Source organism: Sphaerodactylus townsendi, linkage group LG01, assembly GCF_021028975.2.
Source record: "Sphaerodactylus townsendi isolate TG3544 linkage group LG01, MPM_Stown_v2.3, whole genome shotgun sequence".
Lineage (NCBI taxonomy): Eukaryota > Metazoa > Chordata > Lepidosauria > Squamata > Sphaerodactylidae > Sphaerodactylus > Sphaerodactylus townsendi.
Genome location: NC_059425.1, coordinates 108,914,623 through 108,933,620, shown reverse-complemented (window position 1 = coordinate 108,933,620; position 18,998 = coordinate 108,914,623). Strand labels below are relative to the sequence as shown.

The window sequence follows — 18,998 nt, the reverse complement described above, 5'->3', positions numbered from 1 at the left end:
TTAGAACTGACTGAAACATCTTTGTGACTATCTGCAAATGTAAAAAAAGAGAAAAAATGAAGCAGAGATTGAAACACGATTTTAGTATAATTGCAGTTAGAAAATAAGTAAGTCATACACTGTGGTTAGGTATTTAACTGGTGAATGATTTGGTCTATTGAGTGGTGGTGGTTGTTTATATTTACAAGTTGCTCTTCCACTTGTGAGCTCAAATCAACTTCCATCATATAACATACAGTAAGTATAGTAAATATAACAAATACAAAACTATGATCATTATAAAATTTATTTGACCCTCAAATAGTGGTCAAGTACTTTAAACCATTAAAATTTATTAAAATAACAAAAAAGATATTTTAATAACAAGAAGAAGAACTTGGATTTATACCCCCTTTCTTTCCTGTATGGAGACTCAAAGGGGTTTACAAACTCCTTTTGTTTCCTTTCCCCACAACAGACACCTTGTGAAGTAGGTGAGGCTGATAGATGTCTGTGAGAAATATGGCATTTACTAAGGAGTTATGAATACAGCATCAGTTCTTTGATTCAAAGCAGATGTAATAAATTAAATGTCACTAGAGAATACAAGCATTCTTTTCCAAAGCAATATTACTAAAAATTACAATTACGCTAATTGAAATCTTAATCAAAAGGCTTTGATTTGTAATGTATGCCTGCAAAAGACAGCTCTAACCTAATAGTTCACACTTTATACACAAAAGCTGAAATCCTAGGAACACTTTTCCTTGGAGAAATTCCCATTTAACAGAATGGGACTTTCTTCTGAGCAAACTTGCATAGGATTGCTCCCAAGCAGCTTGCAGTATTTCTCGATCTTTAACCTTTCTGTGGTCCTTGATAATTTTCTTCTCACCACTGGATCTCTTGGTTCTTTCTCTCCTGTCCCCATTCCCATTATGGCAAGAACACTGATCTTCTTAAGTAAAGATAGCACCTTTTGTATGGTATCCCCATCTGGATCCAAGCATGGCACCAGAAATTGGAACGTATTCAATCCAATTTCCTATATAAGATCTTTGGAATCCCGTATTGTGTCCCCTATGGTGTTCTTTGTTTGGAATCAGGGCAACATTTATTAGAAACAAGAGCATGGGTTGTTACTTTTAAGTTTTGGCTACGTCTTTGTTTCTGCACTGACCCTAACAGTTTGTCCCAGTTAGAAATGAGAGAGCTTCAGCTTTCGAAAAGGTGGCTACATATTGAAAAAAGATCTTTTCCTTGGGCTTCTCTTGGGAGGCCCTACAATTGCTCACCGCTCCGGAGATTTACTATCGCTTAAAGCCTAGATTATTCGATCAAGAATATCAATTTCTCCTGAGCAAAGCGCGAAAAGCTCTGTGGCTCTCCAATATTCTTTGGGATTATCCCTCAGAAATCTAGCCCTGCTATATACCTGGAACATCTTGTTAATTACAATTGCAGATGGGTCATGACTAGAGCAAGGTGTAACTCTTTTCCGTCAGTACATCTTCAAGGTCGGCTTCTCCACAATATCCCTACAAAATGAAGCTGCTTGCTGTCATTTCTGTCCTAATACAACTGATTCACTTTCTCATATTCTGCTTCGCTGTTCAAAATACAACAACATCAGAACCCGGTTGAGAACTGTATTACCAACAGGATTTATGCTCCTTTCTGATAAGATAAAAATGGCTAAGCTTCTAAATAACTCTAATGCTGAAATCTCTGAAGCTGTTGCTACATTTTTACTCTGTGTACTGCAAGTTGTGCAATAATGATCTTTTTATTGTATTTGGAACTCATGACACACTCTGGTTTTATGTCTAATAAAGGTTTTGGATTTGGATTTTTTTTTGTTTTTTTAATAATAAATTTTTATTATTAGAATTTTTAGTTACAGCTTTAAAAACAACATGCAACATACAATATTACATAGTTCAAAGAACTCTCCAAAACATAATTCATTCAACAAATTAATTTTCAATCCAACAAAACTGTTACTTAATTTCAGTACAAGTTAAAACTTCCTTCTCTTTCCATGTTTTTATATTTGTATATATTTCTCCCTACTCATACGTAAAGTAAACTTAAACATCACTTATATTTCAAAAGAAAATTTCTTACTTCTTTCCATCCTCATGGACTAAACAAAACATGGAATTACTTTGCATGAAATCACTTTTTCCAGGAGTTGTATTTACTCCTGTCCTATAGCGGTAATTACTCTAATTTCAACATGGTATTTATATACTACAACTTATAGTATTGTTTGAACGGTTTCCAGATTTCTTCAAATCTTTCTACATTATCTTTCAATCTCCAGGTTAATAAATCCAAGTCCATTATTTCTTGCATCCTTTCTTCCCATTTCCTCACAGATGGTATTTCTTTCTTTTTCCAACATTTTGCAATTTCAATTCTGGCCACGGTTATCATATAAAGGAAAAGAATATCATTTCTTAATATTTTCCTATCATTCGTCATTCCTAACAGAAATATTTCTGGCTTTAAGTGGACTTTTGTCTTCAAAATCCCTCGCATTTGACTTGCTATTTTCCTCCAGTAATTTTTGATACGCCTACAACTCCACCACATATGGATAAAGGAGCCCTTCTTTTTTCTGCATTTCCAACATTTGTCTCCTTTTTTATCCATTTTCGACAGTTGTACTGGCGTATAGTACCACCTATTATAGACCTTTATAAAATTTTCTTTTAAACTTGTGGATAGAGTAAATTTATTTTGACGTCTCCAAATTTTTTCCCACTCATCTAGCGTTATATTTTTTTTTACGTCAAATGACCATTTTAACATCACTTCTTTAACTTCATTCTGTTCTGTTCTAAATCTTAACAACAATTTATATATTCTGCTAATTAGTTTCCCTGCTTACAACTTTGTTAATCAAATCGTCAAAATTCATTCTTCTTAATTTGGGTATCTTTTTTAAAGGTCTCGTATATTTGATGGTACGTATACCAGTGGCATATGACTTCCTTATTGTAAATTTCTTCTCTATTTTTTAATTCAACTCCACTGTTTGTTATGTTTACTGTATTTTCGTATGTTGGCCAGTTCCAATCCTTGTTGTACTCTTTTATCTGTAGGGTTTCCGCCCTTGAAACCCATCTGGGCATTTTCTGGTATAATCTTCTCTTATATTTAACCCATATATTCCATAATATTTTCCTAATATAATGATTTTGGAAGGTTTTATTATCTTTCCCTTCACCTACTGGCCATAGATAGCCATGCCATCCCTTAACTAAACCATGTCCTTCCAATATTAATGTCTTACGGTTTTTTAGAAAAATCCAATCCTGTAATCCAAGACTAACAAGTTAAGCTACTCCATGGTAATGTCACCAGCTATATCCGATAATTTTAGTAGATCCTCTTTCTTTTTTTCATCTATTAATGTTAAAAGTAATTTTATTCTTGATCTTTTTCCAGAATTTCCAAATAAATTTTGCTTCAATATTCTTTTCCATTTTCTCCTATCGTTTTTTTTTTCCAAGACATCATCCCACTGGGTACATTTCATACTTGCAGGATATACATCAATTTAGGCATAATATTATTATTATTTTTTTATCACCGCAATTCTTCCTAAGAAGGACAGGTTTAGTTTGTTCCATCTTTCTATATCATATTCAATTTCTGCCCATTTTTTTTTTATAATTATTTTCGTACAATACATTATTTTGGTTTTCTAGTATTATACCTAAGTATTTCACTTTCTTTTCCACCTTATATCCTGTATCTTTTTGAAGTTGTTCCTTTTCTGTATTTGTCAGGTTTTTTGGCAATATTTTTGTTTTTTCTTTATTTACTTTGAATCCTGATACTTCTCCAAAGTCAATTAATTTGTTTTGAATTATTGGTAAATTTTTTTCCGGGTCCTCCACAAATAAGACTAGATCATCTGCGAAAGCCCTATACTTATATACACAGTCTTTGACTTTTATTCCTTTCCATGTTTCGTCCTTATTTATTCTACGTCCCAAAACCTCTAATTGCAAATTAAATAATATTGGTGATAGAGAGCAACCTTGTCTGGTGCCTTTGTTTATTCTAAATTGTTTTGTTGGGTTGCCGTTTATTAATATCGATGCCCATTGGTTTTCATATAGTGATTCAATTGCCTTCTTAAATTTTCCTTCTATTCCAATTTTCCCTAAAACATTTTTCATAAATTGCCAGCTCGCATTGTCAAAGGCTTTTTCCGCATCTAGGAAAACTAGAGCTGCTTTTTTTCCTGGTTTGTATCCCAAATACTCTTATCATATCCAATACTATTCTTATGTTCTCTCTACCACTTCTCCCTGACATAAACCCTACCTGATCTTCTCCAATGTATTCTTTCAAAAATTTCTTTTTTAATCTTTCTGCTAGAATTTTTGTAAATACCTTATAGTCTACATTAAGAAGAGATATGGGTCTGTAGCTTGATACTTCCAGTACTTCTTGTTGGGTTTTTGGTATCAAAGTGATGAAGGCTTCCTCCCATGACTTTGGTATTCCTTGCCATTTCCCCCCACCCTGCACCCTTCTCACTGTTGCAGCCCAGCACTCAGCCCAAATGCAAACCAAATTGCGCTGCATTTTTGTTTTTTTGGCGATTCGGCCATGCGAAATTGCCAAGCCTAGTACAGAATTTCCAGTAGCTCCTCTACCCCAATACACATTACAGACACTTTGGAGGCCTTCAGATTTTAGTGTCAATTATGCACACACACCCCATTTTAATGGTTTTATATGGGATAATTTGGGATTAATGTTTACTATTGAGGAGAATCTGTAACATCGTGAAAATTGTGAGAAGACTGATACAAACTACAGACTCCAGGCTTCTAGAATTCTTTTACTAGTGATGCTTGTAAAATTTTAACCTTTTAGAATTTTGGGTTAACTACACACATACCACTTTTGTCAGAGTTTCCAGTTCCAGATAATTCTGGGAACTCTAGTATGATCAGAATCACAAAAATTCTGTTTGTTTTGTTTTGTTACTATCCTTTATAATTTTCAGGGTTCTTTGGAAAGAAGGATTACACTGTTTTGTATCAGTAGTGTGAATATGCCTCTTGAAAACAAGTAAAGGCATTTTTATTTTCAAAGGTATTTAATAAATCTTTGACATTTCAAACCAATATTTTTCTTATGAGCTAATTGCGTGCAGATGGTGTAGACCCTTCCCCGGCAAATAACACACAACAAGGACTTGGGAATAGATTGGGCCGCAGCCCAATTTATTAATTAACAAATATAACAATCAAGAAGCTGGGAGACAAATGGATCGCAACATCAGCATGTCAGCACTGTTGCTGACCCGACCATGCTGTCCCCAATCCCTATTGGGGCATTGGCAGGAAGCCGGGAGCCACCGGGAGGGGCTCCTTGGTGTCAACCCTTGGTGTCAACGCTTCCTTCTGGGGTGGCAGGCACCAGCTAAGCCTACCGGCTTGTTTACTGGCCCACCCCACCCCCAGGCCCTTCCTTAAGGGCACCAACCATGGAAAAGACCGGCTGCCCGGCTCAGCTTCTCCCCACAGATGTTGCGAATCCGTTGCCAACCTGCCGGGCTGCAAAAAAAGTACAAGTATAACAATAAAACCATTTGTAACATGTCAACCATTAACAATTGTAACTAGGGAGGGTGCGTGGGTCACTTCGCTCTTGAGCCTTGGCTAGCCAAGAAGGCCGAGGCTCGGGGCGTGGCGCTTATAAGCACTCTACTGTTCCCGCCCTTGCAGCTTCCTGCAATTGCGCCCTCAGAGCTGGCTGCCCCATTCCCTTTGCCTCGTTCTGCTCACCTCTCCCGCAATGGCTGCCACCGGTGACTCGATGGCTGCTATTTGGTATTAATAGTTTTATTTATTTATTTATTTACATTGTTTGTATCCTGCCTTTTTTACAGGTCTCAAGACAGACTGCACATAGTATGTCAGTGCAGTCAACTATGTGGGATATTCAGTAATCAGTGAAATAGGATATTAGAAATCTGGAACCACCAGAAAAAACTGAAGTATAGCATAAATAACAGCATGACACATTAAGTGGTTCATGTCATGATATGTACTGTCAACAGTAGATGATCTAGATCCATGGGGGCGAACCTATGGCACTCCAGATGTTCATGGACTGCAAATCCCATCAGCCAATTGGCCATGCTGGCAGGAGCTGATGGGAATTGTAGTCCATGAACATCTGGAGTGCCATAGGTTCGCCACCATGGAAAGATCAAATCCTAGTCAGCAGAGGTATGTCAGCAAAAAGGGAGTAAAGTGACAGCTGGCAACATCAGCCAGACTGGATCAAAGCAGCTTCAGATGACCTTTAAAATAATTGGGTCATCATTGTATGTAAGCACCTGTACTGTGTATTTGTTCCTTCGGGAAACAGTTGCCTAGCAAAGCACTTTGTTGGACCGTTCCAAAATCTGTATATAGTACTTTGTACATATTGCAACTATTTGGTAAAGCCTTCCTCATGGAAAGAATATCTTGTGTGGAGTGTTTCTTCTTCCTGAGAGGTGGGAGGCTACAGTGTATGCAGGTGGACTACTATCTCTGCTTATTCTGAGTAGCTCCACTCTGTGTCTACTGACAGTTCAGGGATGGGGAAATGGTTGCATAACCAAGAATATAACCCAAAGGGAATGTACACTCAGTATGGAGGAGATCATAAGTACATAAAGGACCTATGTGATATCAAATAATATGTTTAGTAATCAAGTGAATACATTCGTGAAGAATAGGCCTATGTTCTAGAATAGCAAATTCCAAGACAGAATTCATTCTATCTTTTGAATAGACTTCATTTTGGTAAAATGTACTTTTAACACTACATTACAGTAAAAATAATATAAATAAGGAAACAGGCTATTTTCCTTTGTTTTAGTGGGAAAACAGGATTAGAACATTATTTAGAAGCTGAATATACTTTCTTTAAAAGTGAAATAAGCTTTGGAAGTTTTTTTTATTGACACACAGACAAGCCTGTTTTATATGAGATAATGTAGTAGACTGAGGATTACTTTGGATAATTACAGTTGTGTAAAGCTTGTTCACTGAAGTGCTTTTTATTTGGGGAGGGGGAGCAGTGAGTGACTAAATATCTAAATAATCTTTCGCACAAATCTCATATTGAATGTGTTTCCCAAGAATCTCCTATTGACCATTTTAAAAAATGTACACATAACCTGTTACTAAAAACCAGCACAGACATGATGTTCATCCATTTTTAAGACATGTAAATCAGACAGAAATTTCACAAAAGACCATGACAGTTTGAAGTATTTGGTGAAGTGTAATAGTTTAAACTGTGAACTAGGCAGTCTCTAGTTCCAATTTCACTTGATTCTTGTATTTCCTGTTTAGGAATATTTTCATTCTTTCAATTTCAGTTGGAGTAGAGAGATCTCGATGAAGATACAACAATTCCATAGAGTTCATCCTCCAGAGCTGCCATTTCCTCTAGAGAAACTGATCTCTGTAGACTAGAGATTGTAATTCTAAGAGAATGCCAGGCGCCCTGGAAGTTGGTAGCCCTATTTAAAATAGAACATCTTCATACATTATAATCATGCTGGTTTGGCGTCTGACAGCACATCTATATCTATTAAAAACAATATAGATAGTTCTATTTATTAAAGACTCTTCTGGTCCTGGCAATCTTTTCTAATAATAAAGTGTTGGAGCTGTCAAAGGATGGGACACATAACCTAATCTACTGACATAGCTTTTTAATCCAGTGCATCAATCATGTTTTATGAGCTTTAACAGTGTCAAGCTGCTGTCATTTAAATGTTGCAGCAGCACATTGTGCTGGCAATGTTCTGCAGGTGTAACTTTCACTCAAAAGCGGCAAGATAGATGGTGTTCATGTTGGGAGAGAGTGCCATCTTCAGTTTCAAGTATCTATTGTAGAACTACATTGAACTTCAGAACCCCCCCCCCTTTTTTTTGGTGAGCATAAAGTGTTTTGTTCTTGTATGGGGCAACATGAGGGGAATTCTAAATATAAAAAATGTACAGTATACTATTATAATACAAGTTTGAGCTGTTTTGTTATTGTTTTGGGGTGTTATAGCATATTATTTATGCGAAATGGATTATCGCTTGCATAATAGTAATAATTTACTATGTGACTAAGCATACTAAACACTGATAAAGTAATTTTTGAGTTATTGTCTTTAGTCCTGTAATGTCTGGGAAAAAGGTGGGCATACGAATATTTTAAATAAAAAATAAGTTAGAATTTGATTCAGAATATTGATGGAATAAATAAGGAATATCATGTTGACACTTTGTTTCTGTCAAGTTGATTTTTTCCAGGAAAAATATCTTATTTTCTATTTATACTGGATTAATTTCCAACTTTATTTGTTTCTTTTGATAATGGAGCTGGAGACTTCCTCCCCCCCTCCACATAGATTATCATGCCTTACTGATTAAAGTATTTCAAATATAGTCTTTATATATTGTGTAGCTGTTTTCGGGGAAAAAACTTGCGGAATAAAGTCTCCTTGAATAAATAGAAAACTTGACACAGTGTCTTTTAATTATTATTTTTCGTTATTGTTTTTACTGCTTTTGTTAAAGTGTTGCAATTACAAATCTACTTTTTATGTTTTATCTGTAATAAAACATATTAATATAGCTTTTACACATGCATTATCATACGCATTTAAGAGGTTTTCATATAATAAGAAGCAGATGTGTCACAGTAACAGCAGGCAAGTAGGGACTAGGGAGCTGGATTCATTAAAAGAGCTTTGGAATAAATGCACTACATAAGATATTCACTGAAAGACAGAAGCTGATGAGGTGACCTCTGAATGCAAGTCATCTTACTATAAACAGAAGGGTGTAGAAAGCCATTGGTCTGAGCCAAGCCTGTTTACTATCCAGATCCCTCCTTAGTTAAGTAAGCCCACTGAGTGCCAGGTGACTGTTCAAGGAAGAACAAAGTGTTTTTAGTTCTACCTGAATTTGAGACAATAGTGCTGACTGCAGAATTCGTTGAGGCTGGAATTAGCTACACACATCCAGTATTGGGGACTGCTGAACTTGAATAGATTTATAGAGAGTTTTCTTTTCTTGAAAAGAGAAACTACAAACATAGGGGCTCCTTTTTAATTTCTTTAGGAGAAATGAGGTAAGCTTGTGATTTATTTCAATGTAGTGTAATGATTGGCATGTTTAGATCCAATATCTAGCCACGTCTGCCAAGTTATTATTTAATGTAGATTGATTTTTAATGGAGCCATCATTTGCCATTTTGGATTTACATGTTGTGTGAAGTTTGATATAGTTTGATATTTTATAGCCTTTCTGTTATTAATTGCTTTAATTTCATATATTCTTTTATTAAGTGTAATTGTGAAAAGAAGTTTCACAGACAATAAGAAGTAGCAAATAGGTCGAAAAATTTGATAACTAACGATGAATGCTAATTGTCTGAATTGAAGTTCAGGAAGAGGCACTGTTTAATTAAACCGAGTGGACATTTTGGCAGAAGAACAATTTCTTCTTAAAATTGTGTGCATAAACGGCTTTTGAATGCTCAAATGTAATAAGATTAGTTAGTGCTTTGCACAAGAAAATAATGATACATCAATACAAATTTATATTTAGAACTGTTTAATTCTCAGGAAGTGTCATCTGACATTACAGAGCCAAATTGTGGAACATTTGTTTAAAGTATTAGAAATCATTCATGACATTGTGTTATAGTTTGTAATGATGCAAATAATGTGTCTGATTGTAAACAGTACTGGTTAAGCTTGTGTTCTCCTGCTGTGCATGTATGTTTTCTCATTGTGGAAAGAGCAATGGACCTAAACAGGAAGAGTTAAACTGCCACACTGCATTCAAGATCCATGATGTGATTTGGCATTAACTACTACTGCTTCTTAAATGTCTCTTTCATTCAAGAGAACTTGGGAGAGGCATTGCTTTAATAGTAGTATTTTATTACCTTAGAAAAGGAAGTAAAATTTCAGAGAGGCAAAATAAAATGCTTCTACTGTCCATTTTTGAAAACTGATTTACAGCTGCAGACAGTTGCATTGTTAGGGAGTCTGTTTTGCAGAACAGTGTGATGAATTATTACAGCCAATGTGCTTCTCAGTTTGGTGTGTATGGTCTAGTGAACAGCAAGCATCAGTATCTGATTACATGATTCTTTTTCTTATGTTGCTTAATACTTTCTGAAAGGCACTTTAGTTCATTTGTACTTTTTAATAATTTTAAATTCTTAACATTTTACATTAACCAAAGCAATTTAAAATTTCCTGAAAGGCATGTACTAAAGTAATTGTTACACAATATGGTATCTGTGAAGTGGTAGAATGACCTCTGTAATATTAATCATAAAGGATTGTCTAGGAAGAAATCTCAGATTTAATGTTGGGCAAATTAGTAAATGTGTAGAAAATGCAAGACAGATGTTTAAAAAATGCAAATTGTAAACAAGTTGAACATATTATTGAATGATACCTGGAATTATTTGTCTAACCGTGTGTAATAAAAGATGGTACAGATATACCACACAGTTACCTAAATGATATCTGTATGCATTTCCTGTATTTTCTATTTATTTTTCCTTGAATAATAATTGCAGCATGTGTTAAAGCTCACTCTGAAAGTACTGATCTAAAAACCTTTATTAGTGAATCTAATATATTAACATTGCTTGATAAATCAAGCTAATATATGAATGTTGACATCTTTCTTCTATTATTGTGTTCTGAATGGAAGTTCTCATAAACCACACACAAAAATGTATTAATTATAAGCAAATAGTTTGAATAGCCAACTATGTGCACTTTAGAAAACAGTAGTTATATTTTTTTCTCCCAACTAGTCAGCTATTATATGTCAGCATTTATTTAGCAAAGCAAACTTCCAAACCTTGTAAAGAAACTACTTTGATTATTAGTTACAAGGAATTAAAAATGGTGAAATCAAACTTCTGGTATTTTGGAGATGTCTCATATTTGTTAATTATTTTAGTAAACATGTAAATACATATATTTGCAGATACACATAGGTCATATTTTAAATTTTAAAAATTGTCATTTTAGAAATAGCTATTAATTAAGAATGCTTCTGACTCTTGAAGAGAAGTTTGTCAACGGCTGTTTGCTCTATTTGTTGGGAAACAGAAAGTTAGAATAGAAAGAGAAAATCAACACACTGTAAGTGCATAATTGTATATCCATATTCACGTAGTACACTGCTGAGAAGTATTTGAAAGGATGTCATTGCAGTGAAACCAAGATGTTTACTTTGGGAAAATAGGGGTTGACTTATAGCACTTAACTTGAATGCTGTGAGCCACGGTACAGTCCTAAGCAGTCAGTGGGCTTAGAAGAATATGGCACTGGATAGGGTTGCTCTGTAAGTCAAGTACACTTTTCTTAAATACAGATATGTTGTTTTCCAAAAACAATTGAAAAGGATTTGTAGCTCATTTTGAGATATTTTCATTATTATACAGATTTATAATAGGTAAACTCTGCAATAAGATTCAAAAAGGAATCTTTTTGAATTGTAACTGATGAAGTTAGTTAAATTTATGACCACAATATTCTTATATTCCAGGAAGGAATTGGGGTGTGTGTGTAAGAGAAGCTGAGGAGGACTTTTAAAGTAATATGTTCAAAAAATCCAAATCATATTTGGCGTGTGGAAGATAGTTATTCACATAGGTCATGAGCCAGCACTATTTAGATGTTAGAAAGTTAATTGTGTGTGACGCGTTGAGCCTGGATGGTGATATACACATTCAGATAGATATCCTGTTGATGATGATGAAGAAGAAGAAGAAGAGGAGGAGGAGGAGGAGTTTGGATTTATATCCCCCCTTTCTCTCCTGCAAGGAGATTCCCTCCACAACAAACACCCGGTGAGGTAGTGGGGGGGGGGTATTGATAGAGCTCCGAAGAACTGTGACTAGCCCAAGGTCCTCCAGCTGGCATGTGTTGGAGTGCACAAGCTAATCTGGTTCCCCAGATAACCTCCACACCTCAAGTGGCAGAGCAGGGAATCAAACCTGGTTCTCCAGATTAGAGTGCACCTGCTCTTAACCACCATACCACTAAATAGTTTAGTGAAAAATAATGCAGATAAGCACCGTCAACCGTGGAATTTACATTCTGATGCACACCAGATTAATACCCTGGATTCCTGATCTAGCCAGATAAAATTTATGACTTCTGATTTGCATTCACGATTACCTTAAATGTACATCGTTTACTGCCGTTAAGATTATTTTGTATGTAAGTTCTATATAGTAATCGCAAACCTATGAAACTTACAAAAATTTAAAATGTCCATGTATGTACTTATCATTTTACTTTTGATGGCCATTGTTCCTTTGGTGCAACTTTTACGCTACATGCTGATCAAAAGTGTACCATAAAATAATTATTACGTCATAGCTTTACTGTATGCATTAATACTTGTTTGTGATAACTTACAGCCCAATCCTGAGGATTGCTATGGCCATATGGCCAGCTGCCAATGAAAACATAGTGGTGCTGATTTGTTTTCTGTGTGGCTGGTCTGCTCTGTGTGGACATTTTTCAGGGACCCATCTAATCTAGCATCCTTTTTCTCATAGTGGCTGATCAGTTCCTTTCAAAAGCCCATAAGAAGGAGTATAACGGTTCTTTCTCCTATTCCTCTACCAAGTAACTGGTATTGAGGTACAGTGTCTCTGAACATGGAAGTGTTATTTGAACATTATGGCTAATAACAGTTGATGGATTTACTCTCTCTCTCTGTTTTTAGGGTCCCTTTTTCAAGTCCTTTAAGATGGTGGTCATCACAACATTTTCTGACAGTGAATTCCAAAAGTTTACTTTGTGTTACATGAAATCTCATTACCTCTTTGCCTGTATTCTATTCATTGGACACCTGCAAATTCTAGCATAAGGGAGCAAATTCATTCTAGTCAGTTTTTCTACAGCCCTTTCCACACAGCAAATGTAAAGCGGGTTGTAGGCGGGATAAATGAAACCATCATAGCTCTGAGCCTCCTATGGTCACCAAGCACTTTGGCCAGGGGTGTGCACCTTCGCATAGAGGTACTTTTTTTCACTCACCTCCCTCCGCTGCGTATCTACAAAGCCTGGTAGGCATGGACCTCCACAGCTATGCTGCTGTCCCTGTGACCGTCTGTAACTATGCAGCAGAGAGGCGCAAGAGGGGATGTCTATCTATACAATACTTACAAAATAATGAGCTCTCCTTACATACTCTTTTTCAGTACTACCAGACTAAAGTCAAACAACCATTGCAATAAATCCATTCTGTATAAAAACCTTGTGTTTGCAAGGCCTCACTTCAGATGTTGCATAAAAAATTGTTTTGTAATTCCCTTAATTAAGCATTAAAGTGCAACTTAAGTCAGTCTTTGAGCCTACAGATCGTAATGTTATTCTAAATATTCATGCCAATTTGCATTATAAATGTCCCAGTCTTCAAGGAGGAGAATTGACTCTTAGGCCCTTTCCGCACGTCAGAAACACCGACTCGACGACACCGGGCGCCGTCGCCCAGTCGACTTACCTGCTCTCCGGCCCTCCGGCGCATCGCTGGGGCCTGGGGACACGCCTCCCCTGCCCTGTGCTCCTGCTTCCGTGTCGCAGAGCAGGGGGCGTGTCCCCAGGCCCCGGCGACGCACCAGAGGGCCGGAGAGCAGGTAAGTGAAGGGAGGGAGTGGGGGGGGGGGGAAAGCGCTAGAAAGCTGCTGCCGTTCGTACGGCAGCGGCTTCCAGCCGGCGTTTCCAGAAAAGTGCGCTTAAACTGGCGCGCTCTGGAAACGCCATTTCCGCTGGCGAGGAGAGGCTGACACGCGAGGGCGGCGTGGCTGCAAAGCAGCTGCACCCCCTGTACGAATGGCGGCCTGGGGACGGCATTTTTGCCGTCCCCAGACCGCCATATTCCGCCCGTGCGGAAACGGCCTTACATTTTTTCTTGTCCTCTTCTAAGTCAGTGCAAGAGTTGAGTTTGGATTCTTGAAGTGTGCAGTGTTTATTGCCTAGAATTTTTATATCAGACTAGCGGGGCCCGGCCACGCGTTGCTGTGGCAATTGTCCTTCTCATCACAGTCTGCAACCCACACAGATGTCCATGCAGGTCCAATGATCCACATAGCCTTTTGGGGTGGTCAAATGGAATCCCTCTTTCCCTTTTCAATTCACATTGTTATATGGTGGTGTCCTTTTTTTAGTATAAGGTAACCCTTTCCATTCCACAACGGAACTGTCCAGAGTGCGAATCTTGCTGTCCATGTGGCTCGTTGACACGCACAGTCCTGGCTTGGGTAAGGCAGAACTGGGGCAAGGAGGCTATCCCAGTCAGGCAGCAGAGGCGCTCAGATTGAGGCCAGCTCCCTGGGTTCTTAAAGGGCCATGTTCAAAAGAAGCAGAGCCAGTAGTGTTGGTTCGCCCCCACCGCTGTCAGGGGATGCCCTGTCAGGGCGGATTTTCTTAGGAGAAAAATGCAAACTCCAGCTCACTTTTAGTAATAAAGAGCTGTGGCGAATATGGGTGAGGAAGTGGGTAAGTGGTGGTTCGATGTGAGGGAGGGCAGAGTGAAATGTGTGAGGATGAGCTGGATGTGTATGAGAGTGTGTGTTGTGTGGTAGCAGTGGGTGAGGCACAGAGAGTGAAAGTTACCTGCGTGTGAGGGGGGAACCCCACCTGACGTCTCACATGGCAAAGTGTGTATGTATTTCACTCCCACTCATATTACCTAACAGTATTACCTATTTACTGTTTTCAATGCTCATCTCTGGCCATCTGAGCGAACATTCTAAGGGCATACCAACCCCTCAGGCCACAGACACGCTGCCACAGGCTTGACTCTAAAGGGTGACGGTTAACCGGCGGCTTCCAGCTTCATGGCTGCTTGTGCGCCATGGGAAAGAACCCACACCTGGCTCAGGTATGGACTTTTGGCAATTATATATATATATAAGATAGATAGAGATAGAGATATATAGATATATAGATTTCATTCCACTGCCCTAATATTCAGGGCGTATATCTCATTGCATTATCTTCTACATTTTTTACCTTTTTAATAGGTTTTGTGATCAAATAGACATTTGAACTTGAAATAAAGAATTGTAGCCTGTCATATGTACACAAATAAATGCAATTCAGAACAGTCTGGCTTAACTTCACTTGGCCAGTTGTGTTTGTATGCATTTAGTGCTGTCAGCTTACTTCCAGCTTATGGCAACCCAGTGACCTCCCAAGCATTCTATTGTTAACAGCCGCACTCAGGTCTTTCGAACTGAGGTTCATGGCTTCCTTGACTGAGTTAATTTATCTCGTATCGCGTCTTCCTCTTTTCTTGCTGCCTTCAACTTTTCTAAGCATTATTATCTTTTTCAGTGACTGTTGTGCGGCTGAATTATGATTGCCTCAGTTTAGTCATTTTAGCTTCTGGGGAGAGTTCAGACTCAATTTAATGTAGGACCCACTTATTTGGGGGGAGCTAATACTCTGAGGTAATGTGGAAGTAGGTGACGACCACAAGTGGTGGTACCTCAATGAACTCAAAACGAGGGGCATCCAATTCCCTGCCATTCTCCTGAGAAGGTCACAGCCCCCATTCTGAAGAAACTCAGATGGTTCTATTTTCTCATTATAATGGGAGAAGAAAGGCTTGCCTTCCGTCTTTGGAAGGTGTCACAGACCCCCTAGAGCAGTGGTTCTTAAACTTTTTGCGTCACAGAGCATTTTTCAGGAGAGAAATTTATCACGGAGCACTGTCATTGCTCTCATGTCAAAGGCATGTATATGCATTTTTAGCTAACTGTAACTGTGAGTTTCAAGCTTGTTCAAGTTCTTTTATTTTTTATCATATGTATTATAGCAAAAGCACAAATTATTTTTTGAATTCTAAATAGCTTAAATGTTAATCTAAATTAATTTTTCCTATTGAAAGTAATTTAAAACTGGAATTTTAAATATCATTTTTTCGAAACATCAATTTTGCACATATGTGTATTTGACATAAGGGCAACAATATTTTAATCTGGCACCTACATAACTGAAACAAGAATATTTATGGAAGGTATTTTTAAGCATTTGGCCATGTTAAGCATCAAATTTTATTTCATTCAAACTGTTATTTTCTCCACTAGTTTCAGAGATATAAGGAACTACATAAATGAAAACAAACAACAAAAACATGAAGTAAGGCAACATATTTGAAGATAAATTCAGACCAGGTATTGTAAATCCACAGTATGTTACCCAGATTGATATGGTATTTAAAACCAATTTTACAGTTACAAAACCAAAAAATGTCACTTGACATTGAAAAAGAACAATAAAGCATAGCCCAAGAATGTAGATTCTAATGAGAGAGATGGGACTGTTTTGATTTGCACGATGTGGCTATATCTGGTTGAATTTGGAACAGCTGCAACTGAATATCTGGCTCTGCATTAAGTCATAACCTGTGTTTTGTTTTAGTAACCACACAGGTAGAGAATCCTGATTCACATAAGTAAGTTGTTGCAAAGGGCAGAGAGATGGTTTTCACTTTATCTTAAAAACTTTAAATTCATCCTTTTGCTGACACCAACATCCTAATAGTGAATCTGATATCAAATTAGACAAGCACTCATACTGCTGTGGTGTCAGACAGTCTGGCTTTTCCAGTAGAAAGTATGGGCTTATAATCCAAAAATTTTCTTTCATTTTTTCGTGGAATTCTTCTGGAAAATAACAGTCAAAACCATCAAGCAAACTTAGCTGGTGAATGTGAATCTCATTTAAGATATTTCCAGGAATATTGGAATCTAGTTCTTTGAATTCTTTTACCATTTGGGAAGCTGTGTGGATTTCCATGTTTCATTGGTTTCATCCCAAAGTTGATTTTGTTTTTAAACGCTTGTACTTTGTCACTGGCATTAAAATAATTACTGCCTTTCCTTAAGTGAAATACTTACCGCATATACTTGTGTATAAGTCAACTCGAATATAAGTTGAGGCACCTAATTTTACCACAAAAAACTGGGAAAACTTATTGACTCGAATATAAGTCTAGGGTGGGAAATGCAGCAGCTACTGGTAAATTTCAAAAATAAAAATATAAACGGGCGCTATTTCGGGGTCTCTGCCACTGACCCCCCCATCTCACCAATCCCAAGGTCTCTGCCACAGACCTCTCCATGCCACAGCTTGTCCAGCTCACCTAGGTCGACTGGCGGTCACCTGTCGAGAGCCAGGGGCCAGCCGCTGCTGAGAAGAAGGCAGAGAAAGTGGCTGAAAGGGGGAAGGCAGAAAAGAAGGCAGAGGAAAGCAAAGCAGAGAAGGAGGCTGAAAGGGGGAAGGCAGAGAAGAAGGCAGAGGAGAGTGAAGCAGAGAAGGAGCCTGAGAAAGTGGCTGACAGGGGGAAGGCAGAGGAGAAGGGAGAGGAGAGCGAAGCAGAGAAGGAGGCTGAGAAAGTGGCTGAAAGGGGGGAGGCAGAGAAGAAGGCAGAGGAGAGCGAAGCAGAGCCAGAGAAAGCGGCTGAAAGGGGGAAGGCAGAGAAGAAGGCAGGAGAGAGCGAAGACGGGAGAGGGGGAACACCACACAAGAATTAAGTGGGACCCTTACTCACGTATAAGTAGACTTATATGCGAGTATATAAGGTAAGTCATTAACTTAAAAAAATCTGCTATAATACGCCAATTTCATAAGCTAACACTCATCACACAATCTGTCTCCCAAAGCAAAGTTGTCATTACTCATGAAGGTTCTGACTTCAGCTTTCAATTTGAAGAGCCAAGTCAAAGTTTTGCCACAAGAAATCCACTTTACTTCTTTATGAAGAAGTAAAGATGTATGAGGACTCCCCATGTCATCACACAACTTTTTGAATAGCCTTGTATTCTTAGGTTGTGATTTGATAAAATTAATTATTTTCACACTTTCATCCAAGCCTTCTTTTAAAGAAGGCAGCATTTTTTCCACAGCAAGGGCATGGCAGTGGAGGGCCCAGTGGCTACAGCTGCACTCCTTGATTTTTTGTTTTTTTCTTGAGATAACACTGGATATCTTTCCAGTCATGGCCTTTGTGCCGTCCGTGCAAACATCAGTGCAGTTGGCCCATGGGATGCCAACCACTTTGAAAAATTTACATATTAATTTGAAATTTCAGCACCACCAGAAGTAGGCCTGAGCCTTCAAAAGGGCAGCCACTATTAGTAGAGCCTGAGCTGAGCCCGTTGAAATAATACAGAGGAGCTGGTACAAGGAATCCATTCAAAAGTTTCTAGCAGAATGGAAGCAGGATGGCTTTGAAAGAAGTGTTGTGGAAAACAGAGAGCTGTCCAGATGAAGTGACTATGCACCTTTACAGTTATAAAGCAGAGACTATGCAAAATCTATGCACCTTTACAGTTATAAAGCAGAGACTGTACCAAGTGTCTAGGAAGGAAAAGAAATTGTACTGTACTCTGGGAGAAAAGAAAGCAGCTAGTAATTCTTAGAAAGCACAGGCTGTAGATACTACAGCTAGCCCATGAGACAATGATGGCAATTCATTTGGGCATTGACAAAATAAGAGACAGAATATAGGAAAGGGGTTTTTTCGCCAAGTATGGGAAAGAACATAAGATTCAGGCATCCAAAACTGACTGAGCTGACGCATGACATACTCTTTAGTCTATAATACTTGCTATCTACACTGCTTCACAGCACACTGCAAGAGCTAAATAATATCTGCCCAATGCTTGCCTATACAAAGTTCATGGCTGCACAAATTCACAGTGTTGGTGCCTTGTTACATTTATTCCAATCTCTTTGCAGAGCACTTGGAGATGCTTTGTGGAGCACCAAGTGCACCCCGGAGCACGATTTGAGAACTACTGCTCTAGACGATTCTTGCAAACCCCCAGGCTGTTTCCAGTGTTTTGAGCTTAAGAAATTTTTATATAAATGAAAACAGTTTTATAGTTTAAAGCACGGACTCAGTTGGTCCAATATTAATTAAATA

General features: G+C 37.9%; 1 protein-coding gene across 9 annotated transcripts in view; it reads left to right on the top strand.

Moving 5' to 3' along the window:
- The window catches only part of EYA4 (EYA transcriptional coactivator and phosphatase 4), a 161,971-nt gene that overhangs the window by 54,255 nt on the left and 88,718 nt on the right, over window positions 1–18,998 (top strand). The gene's annotated exons all lie outside the window — the stretch shown is intronic.